General features: G+C 37.3%; 1 non-coding gene across 1 annotated transcript; it reads left to right on the top strand.

Annotated features, from left to right (window-relative positions):
* Window positions 1-5,712: 5,712 nt before the first annotated feature.
* LOC142455838 (small nucleolar RNA SNORA24) lies at window positions 5,713-5,843 on the top strand. The gene has a single exon (XR_012785954.1). It is a non-coding gene; the product is annotated as a small nucleolar RNA SNORA24 (small nucleolar RNA).
* The last annotated feature ends 19,686 nt before the right edge of the window (window positions 5,844-25,529 follow it).

Here is a 25,529-nt window from a genome sequence, read left to right as displayed (position 1 = left end):
AATCAAAGGAAGACATTGTCAAAGATAGTACCAAAAGGAGAGCACCTCGGATAGGAAGGTGCTCAAAATATTACTGACGAAGAGTTGCCTTCTTATAGGATAGTCTCCCACTACCCCAGTAAGTTTTCAAGACAAACTCTTTATGGGAGTAGGAAACTTCATCATTCTCCCTTGAACAGATGGTGTTTTTGATCTGCCAACCTTGTGGTTGGCAGCCCAATGCACAACAACTATACCACCAAAACTCCAAGAAAGAAAGAAAAGAAAAATTCTGTTAGTTACACATGAAAATGAACAATCATCTACAAAAGTGAAACAGCAAGACTATGCTCTGATTTTTTCCCAGTAGAAGCCATGTAGTAAAGAAAGTAATGGAATGCCATATATATTATGTATAATATGAAAGAAAAAGAAATTACCAACCATTAATTGTATATCTCAAAAAACTCTTTCACAAATAGGTCAGTGAAACTAGTTGAACAGAAATTAAGGGAATTTGTTATACCTACACCAACTTAATGAGTGACATCAAAAATAGCCTAAAACTAAGACATCTGACAACATCACCTAGATATCAACCAAGATAAATGTTCTCCAAAATAAAATTGAGCTACAAGACTGAAAACAGGAAATCAAAGAAACCAATCTGGAAAATAAAAAGAAGAAATGGAATAGCTAAAGTGTTGCAAATTTCTGTAAACACACGACCTATCCAAACTATATGAGAAGGAAATTAAACATTAAGTAGAAACATAAGCAAACAAATTTTAAATATAGAAACATGAAGGTGAACATAAAATAATACTTTAATATTTAAATGCAATGCTTAAAACATTAAACATAGAAACATAAAGGTAAATTTCATGATAAACACAAAGAAAATACACCTATTCATTAAAGTTAAAAAGGAAGAAAGCCATAAAAATCTCAGTAAGCAAAAAGTTAACAGCTTCAAAATGAAAAGAAAATCCGGGCGCAAAACAACTCAGTATAGAAAAGTTTGCAGAACAAACATACCACTAACACCTAAAAACACATAGCACAACAAATTGCAGTAGTAATTCATACCTGTCCATGTTTTGTAAGGAGGTTAATATGATATTTGATGTACAATATGGTACACATCATATTTAAATAGGTTAATAGAGAATAACCAAATGTATACTTTAGATGACACAGAGATAAAAACAAGTTAAAATCAAAGGATGAAAAAAAACACCCCAACCCTGTGAAAACAGTTGCCAAAAATGAGCAGGAATGGAAATACTGATTTCTGATAGAATAAACTTTAAGGCAAAATCCACCACAAATCACAAGTAAGGACATTATGTAATTATTAAGGGTGCAAATCACAAAGGGAATAGAAAAATAATCGATATTAACACAACTAATGACAGAGCTCCAAAATAAAAAATTCTAATAGCATTAAATGACACAATTATAATGGGAGACTTTTCACATACTTTTTTAGAAAGGACACAACCACTAGCATGATATTGACCAAAGATCAGAAGGTCTAAAGATCACCATCAAACAACTTGACTTTATAGCCAGATATAGAGCACTGAACCAAAAAACAAAGCAGTACACATTTTTGTCTAATGTACCTGGATTATTCTCTCAAAGCATCATATTTCAGGCCACAGAAAAAGCCTTAATTACTTTTTTAAAGTACTGAGGTACTATCAAGCATTTTCTCTGATCACAACTTATAAAACAAGAAATCAATGGAAGAAAAACCAAGGAAAAAGTTAAATACTTGGAACTGAATAACACCTTGCTAAGAAACTATTGTGTAAAAGATTAAATTAGGAAAAAAAATCTCCTATACTCAAAAAATGACAATAACTAACCAAAACATTTTGGACACAACAAAAGCAGCACTCATAAATCAATTTATAGCAATAATTATAGCATACAACAAAAATGAAAAAAAGTTAAAATCAATACTTTAAACCCACAACTCAAAAATAGAGAGAGAGAAAAGAAAAAGTTCAACAAAAGTGGATATAGCTGTTAGAAAAAGAGAAATAAAACTCAGAGAACAGATAAGTAAATAAATAATAATAATAAGCAGAAAAAATAATCCAGCAAAACTAGAATTTGGCTCTTTGAAAAGGTCAATGAAATCAACTAAATGATAAAATTGTCCAAACTGAGGAAATAAAAATATTTTTTAAAACTCTAAATAAGAAAATAGCTGGAACACTACAGTTAACAGAATATAAAGGCTTATAACAGAATATTATGAAAATTATACATACATCATCAAATTTGAAGATCTAGAAGAAATAAATGAATTTATACAATTATACTTACCCAAACTAACAAATGGGCATACAATCTGCAAATATCCATAACAGAAAAAACCTGAGTCACTTATAAAAATATTCCAGGAATAAAAAGGAAGCGGCCCAGACCAATTAATTGGAGAATTTTACCGCCATTCAGCAAAGAGTTAATACCAGTACTTCTAAAACTCTTAAAGAATGCAGAAAAGGAAGGAATAATCCTGAATTTATCCTAGTAAACCAGCATAATCCTGATACCAAAGCCAGACAAATACACCAATAAAAACGTTAGGTATAGACCAACATCTTTCAAAAATTAGATGTAAACTTTACCAACACAATTTTAGCACCTAAAATTCAGTAGCATATATAAAAGAAGGATCATATGCAAATGTACCATATATTAGTATACCCAGCATTACCAAAGAAATCAGTGTATTCCACCCTATAAATAAAAGAAAGTATAATATCTACATAATCATGTCAGTCGGTGCAGAAATTCATTTGATAAAGTCCAGTACGGTTTCCTGACAAAACCCTCAGCGAAATAGGAATAGAAGGGAAATTCCTTCCCTTAGCCAATAGCATCATAATAAAACCAACGGCCAACATTGTTCTCGGTGGAGAGGTACCAGAAATATTCCGTTTGATCAGGGACAAGATAAGGAAGCTCTTTTTCAACACAATATTGAATTTTATATCAGAAGTTTTAGCTAGAACAAATATGAAAAATGAAGGAAGGATATATAAATTGACTGGAACTCTTGTACACTGCTAGTAGAATCTTACAATCACCATGAGAAACACATGATGATATACTTGAGAGTTTTAGCAATTATACAGCAGTCAATAAAAACAACCATGAGACACTCTTTCACCCCACTAATCAAATAGGAAAAAAACAGATGATGGCAAGTTTGTAGAGAAATGGAAACACATATACACAGCTTTCAGAATGGTAAAGTACTATAAGTGCCGTGGAAAATAATATTGCGCATTTGTAAAAAACTGAAAATAGAAATACTATGTGATGCAGCATTCTCATTATACATTTCTATGTTAATATTATAGCAACTTTATTCACAATAGAAAAATATAAATAATCCAAATGTCCTTCAACGAATTACAAAATAAAAAAATCTGTGATACAAAAGGACTTCCAAAATTTCATAGAAAAATGGAATTAAAAGACAGGGAACTTTTGGAAGTCCCTTCATGCACACAGTGGACTACCACACGACAGTAAGTCATAATGATTAATCCACGAAACAGTTCATCATATAGATGAGTCTGGAGGATATAGGCTGGTATTACACAAGACTATTATACAAAGTTAAAAATAGGTTTACACACAGAAAGAAATATTCTTTGATGGATACCAGGAAAGGTAGTCGGGGAGAAGGAGATGCACTGATGAAGGGAGAGGCAACACACATTATTGGTGAAATCATCATAACATGACCAAGGCAAAGGAGGACACCAAGAGCTGTGCAAGAATACACGACAATTTCAGTAAATGCAGTAACATGCACAGTCCTGCAATAGCAATAATAACTATTACTTGTGGTGCTTTACATAGATAAATATATATAATAAATGAGTGAGTGAAGCTATATGGGGGACACCTGCATAATATGTAGGTGTGGCAAGAGATAATTCCATAGACGTATTTGCAAATACTACATATGTACCCATATGTAATAGAACTTACAAAGAACAAAGTTAAATAGAACCTACTTAGACATTGGTAGTGAACTACTGGACATTAAGGCAGAGGGAATGTGATAGCTAAATTGTGTATCAGTTAGGCTGGGTTAGGTTTCTCAGGGGGTTGACAGTTAAGCCCTAGTAATCCCCCATGGTATGACCAAACACAATGCAATCAACTCAATATTGGATCTGCTGTGAGCAGTCCATCAGTTGTAAGATTAGTGTAGGATGCAGCCCTTTTACTCAGCTCACCGTCCTAATGAAATTTAAAGGTCCTTTCCCTAGGGGATTGGTCCTCTTTAAATAAAAGTGGACACCGGGGAATAAAATGCTTGATTTTCCTGGGTCTTGGCACTGCATCTATAATATTTACCTCCAATGATTTTAACTTGAGCCAAAGCCTGCCATATTGCCTGATGACTCTGGAAGTTTTCAGTGGTGAGTCATCTGACATGGATTCAATCGTCTCTGCAGCTGTCAACCTGACCTGCTGTCCTTGAATTCATTCACCTCTCTAGTTATCATCCACCGCAGCTACATGAGTTAGGAGAAAGAAGCCTCCTAATATTTCACCCACTGACATGGAATGCATCTGGACTTGCACTTTCCATCTTCTAAAAGTGTATGAACCATTTTATTGGGGTTAATTTATTTCTCTATATAAATACATATGTTTCACTCATTTTGCTTCTTTAGATAACACAGTTCAATTGGCAAAACATACTTCAAAAAGATAGTGTTCTACAACCTAATCTGATTAGTAGTATCTGGGATCTTAAAAGCTTGCCAGGGACCATTGAAGAGGCAGAAAATGTGAACAAATGAAAACAAGAAATGAATTAGTCTAATGGAGTAATGCAAAACAAGAACCATACTTTCCTCTAACATGAGATCAAAAGAACTAGATTGTCCCTGAATACCACTACCAATCATTCTAACCAAGACCATGATAGAGTGTACCAAGTATAATGGGTAGAATAAAAGCGTGATAATATTAAAATTTAAAAATGAAAAGACAAAATATAATTTGAAAAAAATTGAAAACATCTGTGATTATTGCCTTGAGGCAACCTAATTTGAACCTGGAGATATCTCTGGAGGTAACTTTTAAGACAAACAATATAGGGCATATAAAATACATAATAATACCCCTGACATGCTTGAAGTTAACCAAGCAGCCATCTAGCAGGGAAACAACAAAGCCTACCTGGAAGAAGCACACCAGCCTGTGTGACCATGAGGGGACAGGAATAGGTATCAGAAATTTGAAGGCCAGCAATCAGATTGATGTGAAGGAGCATATTCAAAGTGGAGATCTAAAACCCACCTGTAAGATAATTGGACAGTCCCTCACAGAAGGGCCATGGAAGTGATGATATATCCAGGGTGCAGTATAGCACTGAAGAAAAAAACATAAATATCCTCTAGTTCTTTAATATTTCTGCCCTTTACTACTATGGTCAAGTTTTACCTCGGTAATCTTGTGAGAACTATGTATGTTCATTTGTATAATTAAGGTCATTTGATTCATGAAATCCAAGATAGATAAACCCTTCAAAAAGCGTAATGGGAGTGATGACTCCCTGAGGGTATGGGAAGAGGTGGGGGGAGGGAATCAATAGCAATGATGACTGTATAATCCCATCAAGGGGAACAAATAACAGAATTGTAGGTGAATGAATACATTGGATGGTGTAAGATACAGCAAAATGTCCATGTATCTTTGGGGCCGGCCGGCTGTGGCAGTCTCCCTTCCTAGCCATGAAAGAGTATATGCTTGTTTATTGGCAAAGCTGTCACTGTTTAATTGGTATCAGATTCTGACCGGCACAAGTAACATTCTTAGCAACATCAACAAAAAAAAGATACAGCAAAATAATAATAATAATAATATGTAATATAATAATAAGGATTCCTGAGGGGCGGGTGGGAGAAGGAGTGGATAAATTGGGGGCAAAAAGAGTAGCATTTGCCCTAAATCAACTGGTAGAAAACAGGAAAACTTGATGGAGGGAAATGAGAACGCTGTGGAAGACTGTTTCTTCTCAGAATGTTACTATGAGGACTAAAGTGCACCTGACTGAAGCCGTGGAGAATGCTAACACTGTGAGGAGTGCAGCCAGCATCACAGAACAAGCTGTGTATGAACTATTTATTGGAATAGTAATAAGCTATGAAAATACTCACCAAATACAATAATTGAGAAGAACGTAAATTCCAGAATATTTCATTGTGCTTATGCAGAACCTGTACATGGATCAAGAGGCAATTATGAGGACAGAACAAGGATATACTGCATGGTTTAAAATCAGGAAAGGTGAGCTTCAGGTTTGTATCCTCTCAGAAAAATTACTCAAATTGTATTCTGAGCAAATAATCAGAGAATGTGGATTATATGAAAATGGATGTGGCATCAGGATTGGAGGGAAGCTTACTAACAATCTTTGACAACGTTGCTTTCTGAAAGTAAGAAGTGGATTACAACTCAGTGTAAAGAAAACCAAAATCCTAACAACTGGACCAATGATAAACAGAGAAAAGATTGAAGTTGTCAAGGATTTTGTCTTCTTTGGATCCAAAATCAATACTCATGGAAGCAGCAGTTAAGAGATCAAAAGACACATTGCATTGGATAAATATGCTATACAAAAACTTTCATGTATTGGATAGCACAATGTTACTTTGAGAACTAAGGTGCACCCAGCTCAAACCATGGCATTTTCCATTGCTCATATGTACATGAAAGTGGGACATTGAATAAGGAAGACTGAAGAAGAACTGGTTCATTTGCACGTTGGTGCTGGCAAAGATTATTGAAAGAGTCATGGACTGCCAAAAGAACACCTGTTTTTCTGGGATAAAGAACAGCCAGAATGCTCCTTAGATGCAAGGATGGTGAGACGTTATCTCACGTACTTTGGGCATGTTTGGATATAAATGTGTTAGACGGGGTTCTCTAGAGAAACAAAACCAGGACACTTATGCTTTTAGATAGATTAGATAGATAGATAGATAGATAGATAGATAGATAGATAGATAGATAGATAGATAGATAGATAGATACAGCATGAAGGAATATAACAGCTTATTAGTCCACACAGCAGTATGGAGGGCTCAGTTCAACTCACTTCTGTGGGACAGTTAATACTCTGGAAGTCCTTCAAATCACGAGGGCTGCTGGGTCCAAGGTTAAGGAAACAGACAGCTGAGTCTTTCATAAAGCAATGCAGGCAGTTCGGCCACAGGCAGCAAACAGCAAGCTCAAGTGATGTATATCCCAGCAGGAGGCAAAGCAGGTCTCAAAGGAACCTCATGCTAGAGGGACACAATCATTGGATTGGGTATCCCACAGGTAGTGTAGCTAACAAGTGGAGGCAGAGAACTAGCTAAGTCAGCCACACGCTGGTCCCATCACCAGAGAACCAAGAGACCAGTTAGAGACCAGTCCCTGCAGAAGGACATCATGCTTGGTAAAGCAGAGGGGAAGCAACAGAGAGGAAGGCCCTAGACAAGATGGGTTGACATAGAGCTACCACAATATGCTCAAACATGGAATGATGATGCAGATGGCACAGGATTGGGCAATGTTTCTTCTGTTGTGCATAGAGTCTCTATGAATTGGAACCAACTTGGAACTTAACAACAAAGTACAATAAAATATTTTTAAAGAATGTGCTACATAAAAATAACATATACGTCAGCTTCAAAAAGTTCATAGGTAACGGAACTAAAAGGTAATGAAATTTTTAGTTTCTCATTGTTGTTGTTAGGTGCTGCCAGGTGTTCCAGCTCATAATGACTCTATGCACAACAGAATGAAATAGTTCCCAGTCAGTGAAAGCCTCACAATCATTGCTACACTAGAGACCATTGAAGCCTTTGTGTGAACCCATCTTGTGGGGTTTTCCTCTTTTTCACTCTCCCTCTCTGGGGTCTAGTCTCTTTGGACCATATGACCAAAGTTGGTCAGATGAAGCCTCATCAGCTCACTTTTTATATATACTCCTTATTAAGGACAAGATACAGACACATCCTCTAGATGAGCAGGACTATCAAGCATAAGGTTGTATGTTCTCCAAAGAATTAAGATCCATGTGGCTAATTATAGACAGTATAAAACATAGACAACTATGGAAGAGTGGGCAGAGAAAAAGAACTATATATGGTGGGTTAGAATATTGATGTTGATCTCATGTCTCGAGATGGGCTGTGTAAAGTACATATAGTATTTTTCTTTAAACCTCCCTCATATTCCTTATCTATCAAACCTAAATAGTGGTCTGAATGGCTTAAGATAAAAAGAGGAGGAAAAGCAAAATTGAAATGGACTTGGAGTTTTAGGGAGAAACATGTTCATCTCAAACAAACCAAAAAAAATCATGGTTGTTGGCAGGTAAATTCATCACTTTGGAACTGGACTCAGAATTGAGGAAAGAATATTGTGACTGGGATGCACACAAAATTGCAGATTAGTAAGTCATACAGAATTAGTCCTGGGGCCATTTGACAACCTGGCTGACTGACTGTCAGGGTATAAATCGGGATCATATGGCCCTAGAACCCCAACTCCCAGATGACAAGCATCTGTTGATCTTTAAGGATAAAGACTGTCTCTCCCTGGGCTGATTTGTGAATTGTACAGATATTAGTTCTTGTACAAATGAATGATTTGAGGCACTCTTGCATACCTGCACCATTTTGCCAATAGCATGTGTTCACTTTCACATCTATTTGTTCAATGTTAGTCATTATCACAATATGTAAAATGCTTCCATGATGGTATTATACTTTGAATGCAGTCTAGTGTCGATATAACTTTTATATGCATTGAAGAACAAAAAAATTGCGTGACTCACTTTACTGGGATATCCACTTCCTTCTAGTGATCTGGAATTAAACCCACAGAATCTTCAAGGTCTGCCTGTAGAGACATTTTCTGTGTTGGTTCCTATGGATGAAATCAGAAAGCTGCTTCTAAATGAGATAAAAGCACCCCCAGAACCTGCTCCTATAGAGACAACTCTGATGTATGGCAATATTCGTTGTATCAGAGTAGAACTGTTCTCCATAGCATTTTAGCGATTGATTTTTTTCATAAGCAGCTTATTAGGCCTATCTTTTGAAGTGCCTCAGAGCAGACTTGAATCTGCAAACTTTACCCTGATAAGAGCCCATTATGAGGGGAGTGTGTAATTATATGTTGTGTATAAAAGCATCTGTCTTGGAAGAAGTAGAGTCAGATGCTTCTTAGAAGCTAGGATAGTGAAACTTCATCTTACATATTTTGGACATGTTATCAAGAGAGACCAGTCCTTGGAAAAGGACATCATGCTTGAGAAAGCAGAGCTTCCGCAAGAAAGAGGAAGTCACTAGATGAGTTGAACTGACGTAGTGGTGGCAACAATGGGCTCAAAGTAGGGACAGTTTTAAGAATGATTTTCTGTTGCACATAGGGTCCCTTTGAGTCAGAATTGACTAAAGGCACTTAACAACAGTAGCACATCCACCTCTGGATGCTGATGGGAGTTCATACACCTCCTTGTCAATATGAGTCTGAAGCTCTTGTGTGGTCCTCTGTAATAAACAAAATGCAATAGGAAAAAATTAATTTTTTCCACAAACTTTTTGAATACTTCATATATACTTGGGGAAAAAGAGAAAGTTTTATTTTCATTTTGTATGCTTTTTGGTATATAAAGCTCAGGATAGGTAAACCCATACAGAACAAGTGGATTCATAGTTTCAAAGGTACATAAAGTGGGGGCTGGGAAATGGGGCAGAAATGGAGCACTAACAATGAGTACAGGAATAAGAAATAAGACAAGCCTTTGTGATCCCCGATGCTATTTTTCTTGATAGCTGGGCACCATATGTTCTGCTCACCACACTTTTCAATTGTACCCATATCTTCAGTGACCAAACCATGGGGCAGACATTTGGCAAGGCCATGCCGGAAGAACTAATTGTTCTTAGATTAGGACAATGATTAAGTGCTTGCTTAAAATCCATTCATATCTATAGATTATATATATGTATATATATATCATTTATTTTAAATACATCATTATTTTGTTGAAGGACATTATAAATGATCCCCATGGGAGATATGGTAGTTCTAGTGACATTACTGTTAATTTAGCATATGCTATAGAATTTAAAACACTATTGAGAAAAGTAGAACACTGTTTTTATAGAACAAAATGTATATGTTATTAATTTGTACAGATTGTTAATTTAGGTAACTGGGGACATTTACATGAACAATGAGGGTTGGAGATAGGGTAAAACTTTCAATAATGCCTATTCATAAAGATAAAACTAGACTAAACATCACCAAAAGAGTGTATGAAAATAGCATATATATGGTAGTCTGGAGTTGTCATTTATCGAACATTTTCAAAGCATGAATTTTGAACCAAAGTTCAATCACTTCTACATCCATAACGTTGGCATAGTAGTCATCTGCTTCTTCTCAACACTAGGACATGCTAGCCTCAGGCCCATGGATGCATTTCAGTTACTTTCATCTCTTTCTGGGGTGTTTAAGGTAAAGTCCAGTTCATTTAGTGGGAGCTCCAAGTCTATGTGGTCTATGAGGATGCTGTGCACCTCAAATGACAGAGTCTAAAGTGTTGCTTGTCTAATAATCAGCCTGGGGCACCAAGGGTTAAATAAAAACTGAGTCATATGTGCCCAATTAGGGACATGATTCTGAGCTTGCTCTTCTATTAATGGTCTGTGCACTTAGTGTTGAGCACCTTTCCCTTTGGCAGGCTGCCCCACTTGGTTTACCTATCGATAGAAATGTTGTTGACTTCTCTGAGACAGAAATTCCCTCCATTCTGCTACCTCTTCACGTGGATGTCCAGTAAGGTTCACACATAACTCTTGTGGGCATGTCTGTTAATCTGGAGTGACCATAGAGTCACGGTACATGGCAAGAACCGATTGGTCTTCCACAACTCTCCACATCATGGGAAATTGAAGAGAGGCCTCCACATTCGAAGTGCACACCCACAATTTGAAGGGTATTTTTCCTTCAAATAGTATTTGATGCTCTAGGGCTTCTGGTGGCAAAGAGATCGGTAGTTTGAATATTCCAGCAACTGCCCAGGAGAAAGATGTAACAGTGTGCTCAAGGAGAACTCCATGAGGCAGTTCTACTCTGTCTTAAAAGCTCGCTATGATTTGGAGTAGATTCAGTGTAATTGGTATGGATGTTTGACAATAGCAAGAAAAGAGAAACAAACTAAATTTCCATCAGTAGAATACTAGATAAAGGACCTTGAGTACATGCACACAATAAAAATACTATTCATAGCTGAGAGACAGAGAGACAGACAGACAGACAGACACACAGAGAGAGAGAGAGAACCATGAAGGTCCTTATGGCTGGACTTGAAGAACTTTATGCTGAGTAAAGTTATCCAGTAATAAAAGGACAAATATTATATGAGGTCATTGCTAGAGAGAACAAAAGTTAAAACTTTTCACATCAAAGAGAACATACTTTAGAGGCGGCCAAGTGGAGGAGAATAAGGAAGGGAAGATAAAGCAATAAATTAAACTGTTGATGTGAAATAAAGAGAGTAGGCCACAAGAGAGAGAAGAAAAATCAAGGATCTGAAGGGGTGGATGAGTGGTTTAACCTGTTGAATACATATTTGATTACCTGAAATGTAACCCTTAGCTAATTTTCAATAAAAAAAGAGAAATGCGTCTCTAACATGGACCAAGGAGACATAAAACTTTAGATATAGGAATGGATTTTGAGCTCACACTAAATTGTAAGCCTTAATTTAAGAACGATTAGTTCTTAAGATATAGCCCTCTCAATTCTGTCCCTCATGAAATGATCACTGAAGTTATGGGTGCTATAGTGAAATGTGGTGAGGAAATCAGATGGTATTTGATTATCAGAAAGAGTAGTACCACTAAATAGCATGTCTGCTTTCTAGCCTTTGTAGGAGAATCATTTCTTTTTTTTATTAGTCCAAAAGACTTGTCTTACAACAAGCAGCCATCTAAGTGAAGTGTCCACACAAGAAACTCCACGAGCTTGTGTGATCCAAGGATTGTAAATAATAAAATCCAAAATCAGAGGAGGGAGCTGTATAAAAGCTTAAACTTGAAGCACTCCATTTGCAGAAGGCTATGGGTGACAGTGAAAGTCTGAAGTACATTTGCTGAGTTCCCACATGGACTAAGCGTCCACTGAACTCTCTCTGATTGTTGTTCAGGGGTATTAATAGTCTTTCCCTCAGGGTGCATTGGAAAGTGGATTGATGCAGATATAGTTAGGTTAAAATTTAACATTTTATAATGTTTCCTCGTTAGACCCATTAAACAAAATTTATTCTAGTTTCTATTATCTTCTGCCTTCTTTTGAATTAAGATTTTTCTGTTTCATTTTGTTTGTCACTGCCAGGTTGCTTGTTACTTTTGTTGTTACTGTTTTATGATTTTGTTTATGTGAAATCCATGATAGGTAACCCCCAGAGATGGTAACTAGATTACTAGCTCCTTAGAGTTATGGCAGGGGAGATTGTGGAGTATTGGGTAGCTAATGATAATGAGTAAAAGAATGAATATGTTCTAAAATTGATTGTGGTGATGACTGCAAAACTCTTTGATATATTTAAACCATGGAATTGTATGGTACATGAATTATATGCCAATCAAACTATTTTTAAAATATTTAAGAAAATCTAACTTTGCTCCCCTAGTTGTCTTTGAAACACTTTCATTGCTGTTAGAATAAGTAGCCCTGGTTTTCTATACTCTTCATGATCTGGTCCTATCGCATCTCCCTAGCTCATCATCTTCCTGGTATGTGCATTAAGGCGTTCATCTGTGTTCTTTTATTTTCCCTGATATATCTTTCTCTCATTCCTCCTCCTGTTCATCTCCTACTCTTTTCTTCAAGACTGAGATAAAATGCCATTTCCTTAGGAAAATATACCTTGACACCCCCATCTACTTCAAGCTTCATCTTTCAGGTTAAGTGTACTAGGAACATCAATTCAACATTCCCTTCCTGTCATAGAGGCAATTCTAACTAATAGCAACCCTAGATAGGGTTTTGAAGACTGTAAATCTTTATTGGAGCAAGCAGTCCTCAGGAGCTGTTGGTGGGTTTGAACTAATGACCTTGTAATTAGCAGCCCAACTCCTAACTTACAATTCTACCAGGGATGCTTAACCCTACTACAACACCCTATAATGCTTCCTTCACAGATAACAATTTGAGTGTACAGAACTGGGTTTTTCATAATCTCCTCCATAGAGCATAATTGCCAGTAAGAAAAATCAAGTCTGCTTTGTTCTGTGCTTCAGCCACAGTACTTAAAAGGTACAGCATAAATTGCAAGAGAAGTTCACTGCTTTTTGAGTGAGTGCCTGATGGTATTCACTGAATAACAGATCTGCTTCATGGTCTTTGCAGGAACATAATTTCTTTTTTGACAAGTCCATTAAAAGGACCTTCAACTGCTGACCATAAATTTGTGTCCCTGTAATTTCCACCCCATGTTTCTGTTTGGTCTTTGAGTTTTCATAGAAAAGGTCATTTTAAGGGTTAATAAATATATAGAGCATTTTGTTTTATACTGACAGTTTCAACTAGCGCAGGCCACATTTGCAATGTAAAGTGGTGTGACCTGCTGCATACACTAAAATAGCTAGGAGATGAGCAACCAAAACTGGTCTATAAAGTCCCTAGAGAAAATACTAATTTAGTAACCCGAATAAAGCAAATGATTCAGTGAACCAGCCCAGTTTACAGACACATCTTCTGATTATATCTTTGTCTCGATTTTCTCCTCATATTCTTTATTTTAATTTATTTACATGTTTAAAAGGATATATTATAATTAGTTAATGCATGCTTTAATATTCTGCAAAGCTCAGCCTGTTCCACAGGCATTATCAAAGCTTCAGTGTAGGAGGAAGGCTCAACTCTGTGACCTTTAGCTTTGGCTTGAACCCTGATAAATTGTGACTCAGTGCAACGTGACCCACCCATGAAGAGAGTGAGTTCTGAATTCTCTCTCTCTCTCTCTCGATATATATATATATATATCTTTTTCTCTAAAGCATAAGCCCTTAAGTCCGGGACTGGACTCACTACATCTTCTCACTAAATGTATTTCCCCTACTTTCCCTAACTTGCTGAAGCATTTAGTGGTTGTAAGAAAAGAGGGGGGACATGGTAAAAGAGTGCTGTTAGTGGTGATACTATTCTACAGCCAACTTCCTCACCCACTACTGCTCCTTCCTGGATCATCCTGCATCCATGTAGAAACTCTAGTAAACATCATCTAAGCCATTGCTATGTTTACATGGATAAAGAGTTCCTCTGTTTGCTTTTTAAATAAAAGACTTGTAAACTCAAAATAATGTTGGATTTCTTAAATCTATTTTTAAAAAGATCAGACTTTGGAGTTTGCCAAGTTGGAGAGAGAAAGGAAGGGAAGATAGAGCAATAGAATGACTGTTGAATTTGCAGTATTATTGGAGGGGGTCTTATTGGCATAATGATAAAGCATGCAGGTGCTAGTCAGAAGATTGGCAACTTGAAGCCACCCAGTGGCTACACAAGAGGAAAATGTCAGCAATCTAAATCTTTCAAGATTATAGCCAAGAAAATCCTGAGACAGTTCTATTTGATTGTACTGAGCAAGGACAACATCGACCCATCAAAGGTACCTCACAACAACAGGAAAATTAAATTTAATTTTTCAAGATCATTTTTTACAACTCTTATCACAATCCATACATACATCGATTGCGTAAAGCACATTTGTACATTCATTGTTCTCATCATTCTCAAAACATTTGTTCTCCACGTAAGCCCCTGGCATCAGCTCCTCATTTCCCCCCTCCGTCCCTGCTCGCCCCTCCCTCATAAACCCTTGATAATTTATAAATTATTATTTTGTCATATCTTACACTGTCTGATGTCTCCCATCACCCACTTTCTGTTGTCCATCCCCCAGGGAAGAGGTTATATGTAGATCTTTGTAATCGGTTCCCCCTTTCTACCCCACCCTCCTGGCATTGGCACCCTCATCACTCACTGGTCCTGAAGGGATCATCCATCCTGATTCCCTGTGCTTCCAGTTCCTATCTGTACCAGTGTATATCCCCTGGTCTAGCCAGATTTGTAAGGTAGAATTGGGATCATGATAGTGGCGTGAGGGGGGGCATTTATGAACTAGAGCAAAGTTGTATGTTTCACCATTGCTACACTGCACCCTGACTGGCTCCTCTCCTCCCCGTGACCCCTCCATAAGAGGATGGGCTTTGGGTCTCCAGTCTGTACTCCCCTTCATTCACAATGATATGATTTTTTGTTCTGATGATGCCTGATATCTGATCCCTTCGACACCTCATGATCACACAGGGTAGTGTGCTTCTCCCATGTGGGCTTTGTTGCTTCTGAGCTAGATGGCTGCTTGTTTACCTTCAAGCCTATTAGACTCCAGAAGCTATATCTTTTGAGAGCTGGGCACCATCAGCTTTCTTCACCACATTTTCTTATGCACCTGATTTGTCTTCAGCAATTGTGTCAGGAAGGTGAGCATCATGGAATGAGAGTTTAATAAAACAAAGTATTCTTGCATTGAAGGAGTACTTCAGTAGAGGCCCAGTGTCTATGTACTACCTTAATACTAAACCTATACATATATGCACATAGAGCTATTTCCACATAGATTTATTTCCACATCCTCATATATAAATATATTTACATATGTGCATGCCTTTATTTAGACCTCTATATATTCCCTTTACCTCCTAGCTCTTTCCTCTATTTCCTTTTACTTTCCTCTTGTCCCACTGTCATGTTCAGCCTTCATTTGGGTTTCAGTAATTCCTCTCAGTTACATTACACTTAGTCAAGCCCTACGAGGCCTCCTGCATCCTCCTCACCACTGATTCGGATCACTTGTTCTTCCCTTATCCCTGGGTTTGTTAACACTACTTAATTTCCCCCAACTACCCCCTTTCGAACATCCCCCTGGAACTGTCAGTCCTGTTGTTTTCTCCTCCAAATTGTTCATCTAGCCTATTTTATTTAGACAGACCTGCAGAGATAATAATATGTACAAAAATTAGACAGAACAAAACCAAGCAACAAAGCAAAACAACAGCATCACCACCAAACCAATGACAAAAACAAAACAAAACACAACAGAAAAATAAAGAAAAGCTTGTAGTTAGTTCAAGGACTATTTGTTGGTCTTTAGGAGTGCTTTCCGGTCAAGTCTGATGGGCCACCAAACCCTAATCTGTTTTTGGTATTCCCTGGGGACATCCTTGCTCTCTTCCCCTTGCTGTTCTGTTGCATGCCCTTAGTGTTTTGCCTAGGTGTGGTAGGATCAGATTGGATGGAATTCCAGGAATTTCATGTCTCATAGTGGGGCTGGTCATGGTCTTCTCTGTGGATTGACTGCTCTGAGCGGGAATATCATCCTCAAGGCTTGATGGGCCAGGATTTGCTCCATGCTCTCTTCCTCCCCCTCATTTGTTCCTGTGTGCTCTGATTAGACATGTCCCTCTCCCTGAGCTGCAGAGTCAGTGCTGTCCTCTGAAATAAATTCTTCTGGGGAGAGGGGCAGGTGTCCACGTAGTTGGGATTGGGGCTGCCTTGAATTTAACTTTAAGGCTATTTATTCTTGGTATTTCCAATGCTTGAAGGAAATATATAACATATCTCTAATTAATGGTAATTTAGACTCTATGAATATTTCTTGTGGCCAAAATCTCAGTTCCTAAAGATGATTATATTCCATCTTTACATAGTATTCAGTGTTAAAATTTAATTTTGGACTGAAATCCATGAACTTTTTAGTTCTACCCATTGTTCCTAATTATATTTAATTTTGCCAATGTTTGTTTTAATTTAAAGATTAAATCAGTCTAATTTAAATATTTTTGATGAATACTATTTCTGCTTTGCATAATCTTTCAATCTTGGCGTTAAGACCCTGGTAATTTTTTATAGCAATCAGTAATGCTAGAGCAACACAGCATAAATAAAGTGGCTATTTGGTTGTAAAGTAATTCTTCTTCACTATGTAGATTTTCACAATTGAGTTTATAAGAAAGATGGTGATAGAGCATTTTTCTTCTATTCCTACCTTCATTCCATACATTTGAAAATGTATGGAATGCTGGTTTTAACTTAGATAATGCAGCGCTGTTCTAGTGGCTTCAATTTTAAATGTGTTGTTCTTCCACTAGGTATATCCCTTCTAATCATCTGAATGAGTTCATCCACCTTCCAAGATCTTTTCTCCCTAAATATAAGAGGAAAGCATTCAACTTCTAAAATTTCTTGAATAGATAGAGTCTAAAGAATAGACTAATAGTCACAACACTTTTCTTACAAAACAATAAATAACACTTGCGATGTTTTTATTCCTTCTTCATTTGTATAAATACATTTATATATATATATTTTAATATAGATAACATAATGTTGTTTGCCCCTGTCTTTATTGAAATTTTCAAAAAGACTTTCTATAGAGTTCTGGTGGCAAAATGGTTTATGTGTTTGACTGCTAACTATAAGTTGAGTTGTTCAAACCCATCAACTCCTCTGCAGGAGAAAGGTGTGGTTCTCTGCTCCCTTCAATGCTTCCTTCAAGACTTACTCACAAGGACAGCTCTAACATATCCTATAGAGTCACTATGAGTCAGAATTTACTCAATGGAAGTGAATTTTTGAATTACAGAGGCACAATCCATATTATGGAGAGAATGTTTCTTATTGAGTATTTAGATATTTTTAGAAAATATTTGATGTGTTGAACAAAGTTGCATATATTATTTTATATGAATTTATTATTTTTATAAATTAATTTATTTTATGCTTGTTGGTTTAACAGATACATATTTTAATATTCTTAAACCTGTCATATGACTGCATATCATAGATTTTTTTCTACATATAGAGATATAGATTTATTTATCAATTTTTCCTGGTTTTGTTTGACTTCAAAACATGTGATTCTTTTCCTTTTGGAATCTAAGTGACAATAAATAGCGCTACTTTATTTCTGTCCTGAATTAAGAACCAAATAAGCAATAGACACAAAATACAGGTATATGGGAAACAGTAATCATTGTTATGATAAAGGGTGCTTAGTTGTAAAATATGGCTTACATGTGTAGTTTAGACTTTGTAAGATTCAATTCTGAATAATATAGGTTTACTCATCCTGTCACTTAGTGATTCTTAAAATTACATACATGCATATATATACATACATGCCAACCCAAACCAAACCCACTGATTCTGACTCACCCAGCCAGAATCCTCCTTGGCCTTCAGGATTGCAAGGCTTCATGTTGTTTACTTTAGAAAAACTCTCTGGAGGGACCAATCCCTTGAGAATAACAGTATGCTTGGTACAGAGTCAATGCACTAGAGGAAAATTCTCAGTGAGATGGATTAACACAGTGGTTGCAACAGTGGATTCATACATGCTTAAGCAACGATTTGTGGAGGCTGGCCCATTGCTGGACAATATTCATTTTGTTTCATACAGGATTACCAAGAGTCAGATCCAACCTGATGGCACTTGACATCACCACCACCACCACATGTGTGCACACAAATTGATGTGTACATTCTGCAAGTATTGAAAGCTAACTATGTTGTCGTGTGCCATCCAGTCAGGGCTAACCCAGAGTGGCCCCACGTGACAGAGGACAACTGCCCCATAGGGTTTCTATGCTGTAATTTTTGCACCAGATTTTTCCCTGACAGAACCACTGGGCACATTTGAAATCATTTGAAATGATAGCTTCTTAATTACTAGCCAGGTGCTTAGCCACTGCCCTCCCAGGACTCCCTAAAGTTAGCAACAAAGATATTAAAATAAATTCAATAAAAGACTGTTATGACCTACTCCCCTTTCCAGGAAGAGCTAATATGACAGGTCCCAGTAAAAAAAAATTCACACTTTAACTTAGCCCAGTCTTTTCTCTTTCTAACTAATTTGAAACAACAACCACCAGACAAAAGAAATCACTGCCATTCTGTTGATTTAGGTTTACAAGGACCTCTTACCCCAGAGCAGAGAGTGTCACCTTGGGTTTGAACCACCAGCTTTGCAGTTACCAGCACAATGCTTACCCTATGATATTGTATGGTTTCTGGACTTTTTATTAATTAAAAACTTTTTTTGCTTGTTTATCTTCAAGCCTTTAACACACCAGATGCTGTATCTTTTGATAGCCAGGCACCATCAGCTTTCTTCACCACATTTGCTTATGCACTTCTTCAGCCATCTAGCTAAGAAGCAACAAAGCCCAAGCCCACATGGAAGAAGCACAACAGCCTGTGTGATCACGAGGTGTTGATGGGATCAGGTATCAGGCATCTGAGATGCAGAACAAAATCATACCCAATGTGAATGGGGGGCATGGAGTGGAGACCCTAGGCCCATCTGTAGACAATTGGACATCCCCTCATAGAGCGGTCACAGGGAAGAGACGAGCCAGTCAGGGTGCAGTATAGCACGGATGAAACACACAACTTTCCTCTGGTTCTTTGGTGCTTCCTTCACCCCACTATCATGACCTCAATTTTACCTTACAAATGGGATTATACAAGAACATGCACACTGCTACAGATAAGAGTCCCTAACACCGTGAATCTAGGATAGATAAACCCCTTAGGGCCAACAATGAAAGTAAAGATACCAGTAGGATTAGGGATGGTGGGGGGTGAAAAAGATGGATTCAATCACAAGGATCAATCTAGAACTCCCTCCCAGGGGTACGGAAAATGGAAAAGTGGGTGAGGGGCGATGGAAGGTGATGTAAAATATGGAAATAATAATCTATAACTTATCAATGGTTTGTGAGGGAGATGGATGGGGAAGGAGGGGAAAGAAATGAGTAGCTGATAACGGGCTCAAGTGGGAAGAGAATGCTTTGAAAATGATGATGGTGGCACATGTGCAAATGTGCTTGACACACTGGATCAATGTATGGATTATGATAATAGATGTAAGATCCTCCAATAACGTTATTTTTTTTAAAACATTTCCATTGCCAGGATTAAGTTGACTTTCTTTCCATACCTATTGTTCATGTGGAAACAGGTTTTAACCACTGCATATATTATTGGCTAGGAGAAGGCTAATAGAAAGCTATGCTGAAATGCAGCTACTGACTAGTAATGGGCAAGACTCTGTCCTGAACATAATTGACTTTCTGTACATCATTCTTGAGGAATGAAATTAACATTATGCCTCAATAAATGGAATGTTTCACGGTCTTTCAGACCTAGTTAAAAATATGATTCTTCAGATGTGAACTCTCTACTACACCGAAAAATTTCTAAGGACAATGATCGTTCTTAAACCAAATTTTCTACCATCCAGTCAATTCAGACTCTCAGCAACACTACAGGACAGGGCAGAACTGACCTGTGGGTTTTGCTGCTCTAACCCGTGAAGGGAGTAGAAATTCCCCTCTTTCTCCCATGGGGTGGGAGATCGTTTCAAGCTGCTGCTTTGAGGGTAGCAGCCAATGGGTAACCACGGTGTCAGCAGGGCTCTTCAGTGATCTTTACCCACAAGTGAAAGATCTGATTTAATATCTTATTTAACGAGGTAAATATTCAGCTGCTGACGCTATGGGGGAAAAGCTGTCTGGGAAAATAATTAGAGATAGCTTCTTGTATGACACAGTTACTGAATCCAGCAATGAGATCATTGAATCCAGTGTTTCCTCAGGAGAAATGGAAATGCATGCCATGTGCCAGTATATTTACCTGTTCAGCTACCTCAGAGATCACTCTAGCCTTTGTAGCCACAGGCTGTTGGTGTGCAGGTCAAGTTACCCCTATTATCTGCTATTTTGTTATATATTCCTGTGGCAGGAGGCAATACCCTGATTCAACGATTGCGCTGTGACATAGCCACCTTCCTTTAAACTCATCTCTTCAGTCATAGTAGAAAATGTAGCGGGTAGCTGATCCTTCAGGGCTTGCAGTCACGAAATGAGGAATCTATCTGCTTATCCTTATCTCCATGTATAGAACAACTAAAGGATTTTACATGATGTTACTTGATACAATTGAAACCTAACTGTTAAACAAGGGAAAATAAGACTTATTTTTGCAGCAAATACATTTTTTAAATGTGCTCAACTCAGAACTTAAAATTGGCCTATTTTCTCCTTTGGCTTACACTTTCAGAAAAGCTTTATCTTTTGATTTATGCTCAGTTGTAAATAGCTATTAATTATGTAACATTAGGGATTCTCTGCCACCATATACACTCCCACTCCTATTAAACTACAGTAGTTAATGATTTATAAACTATGTGCACTTTAAATCCATTCAAGACTTAATTATATATACCGTATATATCTTTTCCATTTTATTGGGAGTTCTTACAGATATTATAACAATCCATGGTTCAATATCAAGCACAATTTTACAATTGCTGCCACCATCATTTTCACAACATTCTCTTTCTTCTTGAGTTCTTTGACACCAGCTCCTCTTTAGCCCATCCCTCCCCCACCCAACCCCGTAAGAACCCTTATTATATTATCTATTATTATTATTTTGCTGCCTCTTACACCTTACAATGTATCCATTTACCTACAATTCTGTTATTTGTTCCCCTCAAGTGGGGTTATACAGTCATAATACCTATCAGTTTCCCCTTTTAACATCTTTCACCGCACTCTTCCCATATCCTCAGGGAATCATTACTCCCATTTCTATTTCTGAAGGGTTTACTGTCTCGAATTTCATATGTAGAATCACTTTAATTATGCAGATTAACATACATAGATCTCACAAGATTAAAGAGGTAAAACTAATACCATAACAGTAAGGGGAGAAAATCTTGAAGAACCAGGAAATAGCTATGTGTTTCATCAGTGCTATACTGCACCCTGAATATATCATCCCTTCTGTGTGGTCCTTAAGTGAGGAACTGTCCAATTATCTTGCAGGTTGGCTTTGGGTCTCCACTTTGTCCACATTCCTTCTGTCAATTTGATTGCTTATTTTTGAATTTCTGATACCTATTCCTGTCAGCACCTCATGATTACACAGGCTGGTATGCTTTTTTCACGTGGGTTTTGTTGCTACCCTGCTAGATGGTTCCTTGTTTAACTTCAAACCTTCAAGAATCCAGATGCTATATCTTTTAATAGCCAGGCACCATCAGGTCTCTTCACTACATTTGATGATGTACTCATTTTATCTTCAGCAATTGTACTGGGAAGATGGGTATCATACATGGCCACATTATTAGAAAAAGTACTGTTCTTGTACTAAGGTAAGATTTAAGAAGAGGCCCAAAGTTCATCTTCTTCCTTATTGTATTTACATATATATATATATATATATATATATACCAATACAGTAATCTTTATATATTTACATATATATATACTTATACCTACACATATAATTTTTATGATCATATTCTCTTCTCTTTTTCTTTCCTCCTGCCCCATATTTTTATTCTCAAGATAATCTGCTTTATAAACAGATGGTTCATTTTCAGTTATTTTTAATTAACAAGGGGCAGTAGTGAGTATATTAAAAGACAAAACAACTGTACCTAATAGTAAAACTAATATCTAATATCTACTCAGGATCTGGGAGTAAAGTGGGCATTTCACTAGCATTAGTATGTTCCCTCTTAGGAAACTTCCTAGATAACTATTATTTTTCTAATTTACCAGATGAGTTGGCAGAGGATTTAGAGTCCTTGGAAATATAGTCCTAGATTGACTCAGGCAAGGAAGTTGAGCAAACAATTAAAACCTGGGTATAATTAGATGGTGCAAACCTTCAACACAAGCTGGAAGATTAAGGTTTGAATTTACCAGAGGTGCCTCCGAAGAAAAATCCGACATTCCACTTCTGAAAACTGAGCCACTGTGAACCCTATTGAATATAGTTCTATTCTGATGCATAAGAACAATCATGAGTCAAAAACAATAAATAAATTATATCAACTGAAAATTTAGATATAAAGTCTTTGCTCCTTTTTTCATAGCATGTTTGCTCACTCATTCATTTTCTATCTTTTTTTTTCTTTAGAGCCACAAACGGTATCTTCCAGTTACTGACATGCCTCGTGTGTTATCGTTCCTCAGAATATCTTAGCTCAGTGCCAGTCTTACTGCCCTTGGTACTCATTACAACAGACTTGCCATTAGAAGTAGGGTTTCCCCATCTTGTCAGCATCACACTGCCGGTGTATCTTTTCTTCTTGGCACCGAAAGCAGTTCACTTTCCCAGGCCATTCATTATCTTGCAGTTCACCAGACTTAGTGAGTCTGAAATAATCAAGTCCACCTCTTTTCCCTATTGGAGCTCACCTAGTCGGATACTGGCCAACTCGACCTGTATTAGAGCAGAAGATAAACATTCCACAAACCTGGTATCATCTCTCTTCTCTTCTCCTTCCCATTTTTCTTCTTTGGGACACAGAGCATCTTCGGTGTCCCAGGTACCAAACAAGATCAAACCAAACCCATTACTGTTGAGTCTATTCAAATACACACAACCAAATAGTATGAATAAGGTCAAAACTGGTTTAAGAACGGGATATACAATCCAGAATAGGAAGTTTCTGAATCCCTTATGGCATGCCACGTTCATAAAGGACTATAATGCGCAGTGGTGAAAAGTCAGTCAGTTAAAAACTATGTCTAGTTGCTAGAAGCACAGATGTTGGAACTAGATCCCTTACGTTCAAACTCCAAATATGTCACTTCTTGTGTTCATACAGGTCATGCTGTTTTGAAATTGATCAGCTTTCATAATCTCTGTACTACATTTGCAACATTGTAAATCTATCTCCTTGGCGGATTGCTCACTGTCTATTGAGTTGGTAAATTAAATAAATTGCCCATTGTTGGCAAATTAATAGACTTCAACTTCATGTTGTTCCTCTATCTTCTCCAAATAAAGCATCATAGGAATTGTGAGATTAAAGTGTAAGAGATGAAATGCTTGAAATAAACCATTATAATTTAATAAGTCAAGTATTACTTTTTCTTAGGTGTCCTTGGGTGGTACAAACTGATTTATCTCAATTTCTGGCCAAGAGTTTGATGGTTAGAACCCACCGAAAGCACCCCAGGAGACAGGTACAGCAATCTGTTTCCCAAAGTCACAGCCTTGAAAACCCCATGGGCCTCGTACTCTGAACACACAGGGTTGTCATGAGTTGCTAGCAAATTAAAGGCAACTACCAACAAGTCTTCTTAACTATAATATACGTATTATATCATGTTGCTATTGTTCGATTCCATCATATCAATTCGGATTCACAGTGATCCTATGGACAACATAATGAAGCATAGCCTTGTCCTGCACTATCGTCACAAATGTTTGAGTCGGTTATTGCAGCCCTGTGTTAATTAATTTCATTGATGGACTTCCATTTTTCACTGATGCTCTCTACCTGACCAAGTATGATGTCCTTTACCAAGGATTGCTCTCTTCTGATAATACGCCTGAAGTATGGGAGAGGAAGCCTTGCCATCCTTGCTTCTAAAGTACATTCTGGTTATACCTCTTTCAGGACAGATGTGTTGGTTCTTCTGGCAGTTCCTGGTGATTCTAATGCATGGACCATGATTCAAATGCATCAATATTTCTATAGTCTTCCTTCATCGTTGTCTAGCCTTCACATGACTTTGAAGAGAATTAAGATAGCATGGTTTGGGTTCAGGTGCACATTAGTTCTCAAAGTGATGTCCCTTTACTTCGATACTTTGAAGAGATCTTTTTCTCCTTGAAAAACATATTTTGCTTTGCCTGCTTCTTCCATGCGTATTGGCGTACATAACAATAGCAATGAAGATACGACTAGCAGTGGGAGGACATTTTGGATCTTCAATCTGTAGCTTGATTATAAATTCCAATAATTCTTTATTTTAAAGATAAAACAATTATTGATACCTACTTATTACATGGGAGTCCTTGCGTGACACAAAGTCCTTGGCTAACTAACACATTATTTGCATCTACCCAGGGATGCCTCATGAGAAAGGCTTGGTGGCCTAAAAAAAGGTCAAAGCCATGCAAAATCTTTAGTGCTGAGGTTCTAGTCCGAAATACATGGCGTTACTATGAATCTGAATCTACTCCATAGCAACTGGGGGTGATGGTGGTGAATTTCTTACCTGTAAAACATTGTTCTAGGCACTGTGCAAAAGGCATTGAACAAAATGGACAGAAACCACTCTTTTTGTGGAACTCACATCCCATAGTGGCTATAGAATATAACACATTTAACACTCACTTTATTGTTGGGAATGGAGACCTGGTGGCATAATGGTTTTTCCTTGGGCTGCGATCCTCTAGGTCAACAGTTCAAAACCACCAGCTTCTCCGCAGGAGAAAGATGGGGCTTTCTACTCTCAGAAAGAGTGTGGTCTCAGAAACCCACAGGGCCAGTTCTACTCCTTCCTGTCGAGTCGGCATCAATGCGATGGTTTTGATTTTTTTATAGTTGGGAAAAATGA

This window comes from Tenrec ecaudatus, chromosome 8 (genome assembly GCF_050624435.1).
Source record: "Tenrec ecaudatus isolate mTenEca1 chromosome 8, mTenEca1.hap1, whole genome shotgun sequence".
NCBI classification, from domain to species: domain Eukaryota; kingdom Metazoa; phylum Chordata; class Mammalia; order Afrosoricida; family Tenrecidae; genus Tenrec; species Tenrec ecaudatus.
The sequence above is the reverse complement of the archived record's forward strand: the minus strand, read 5'-3'. Positions and strand labels throughout refer to the sequence as shown.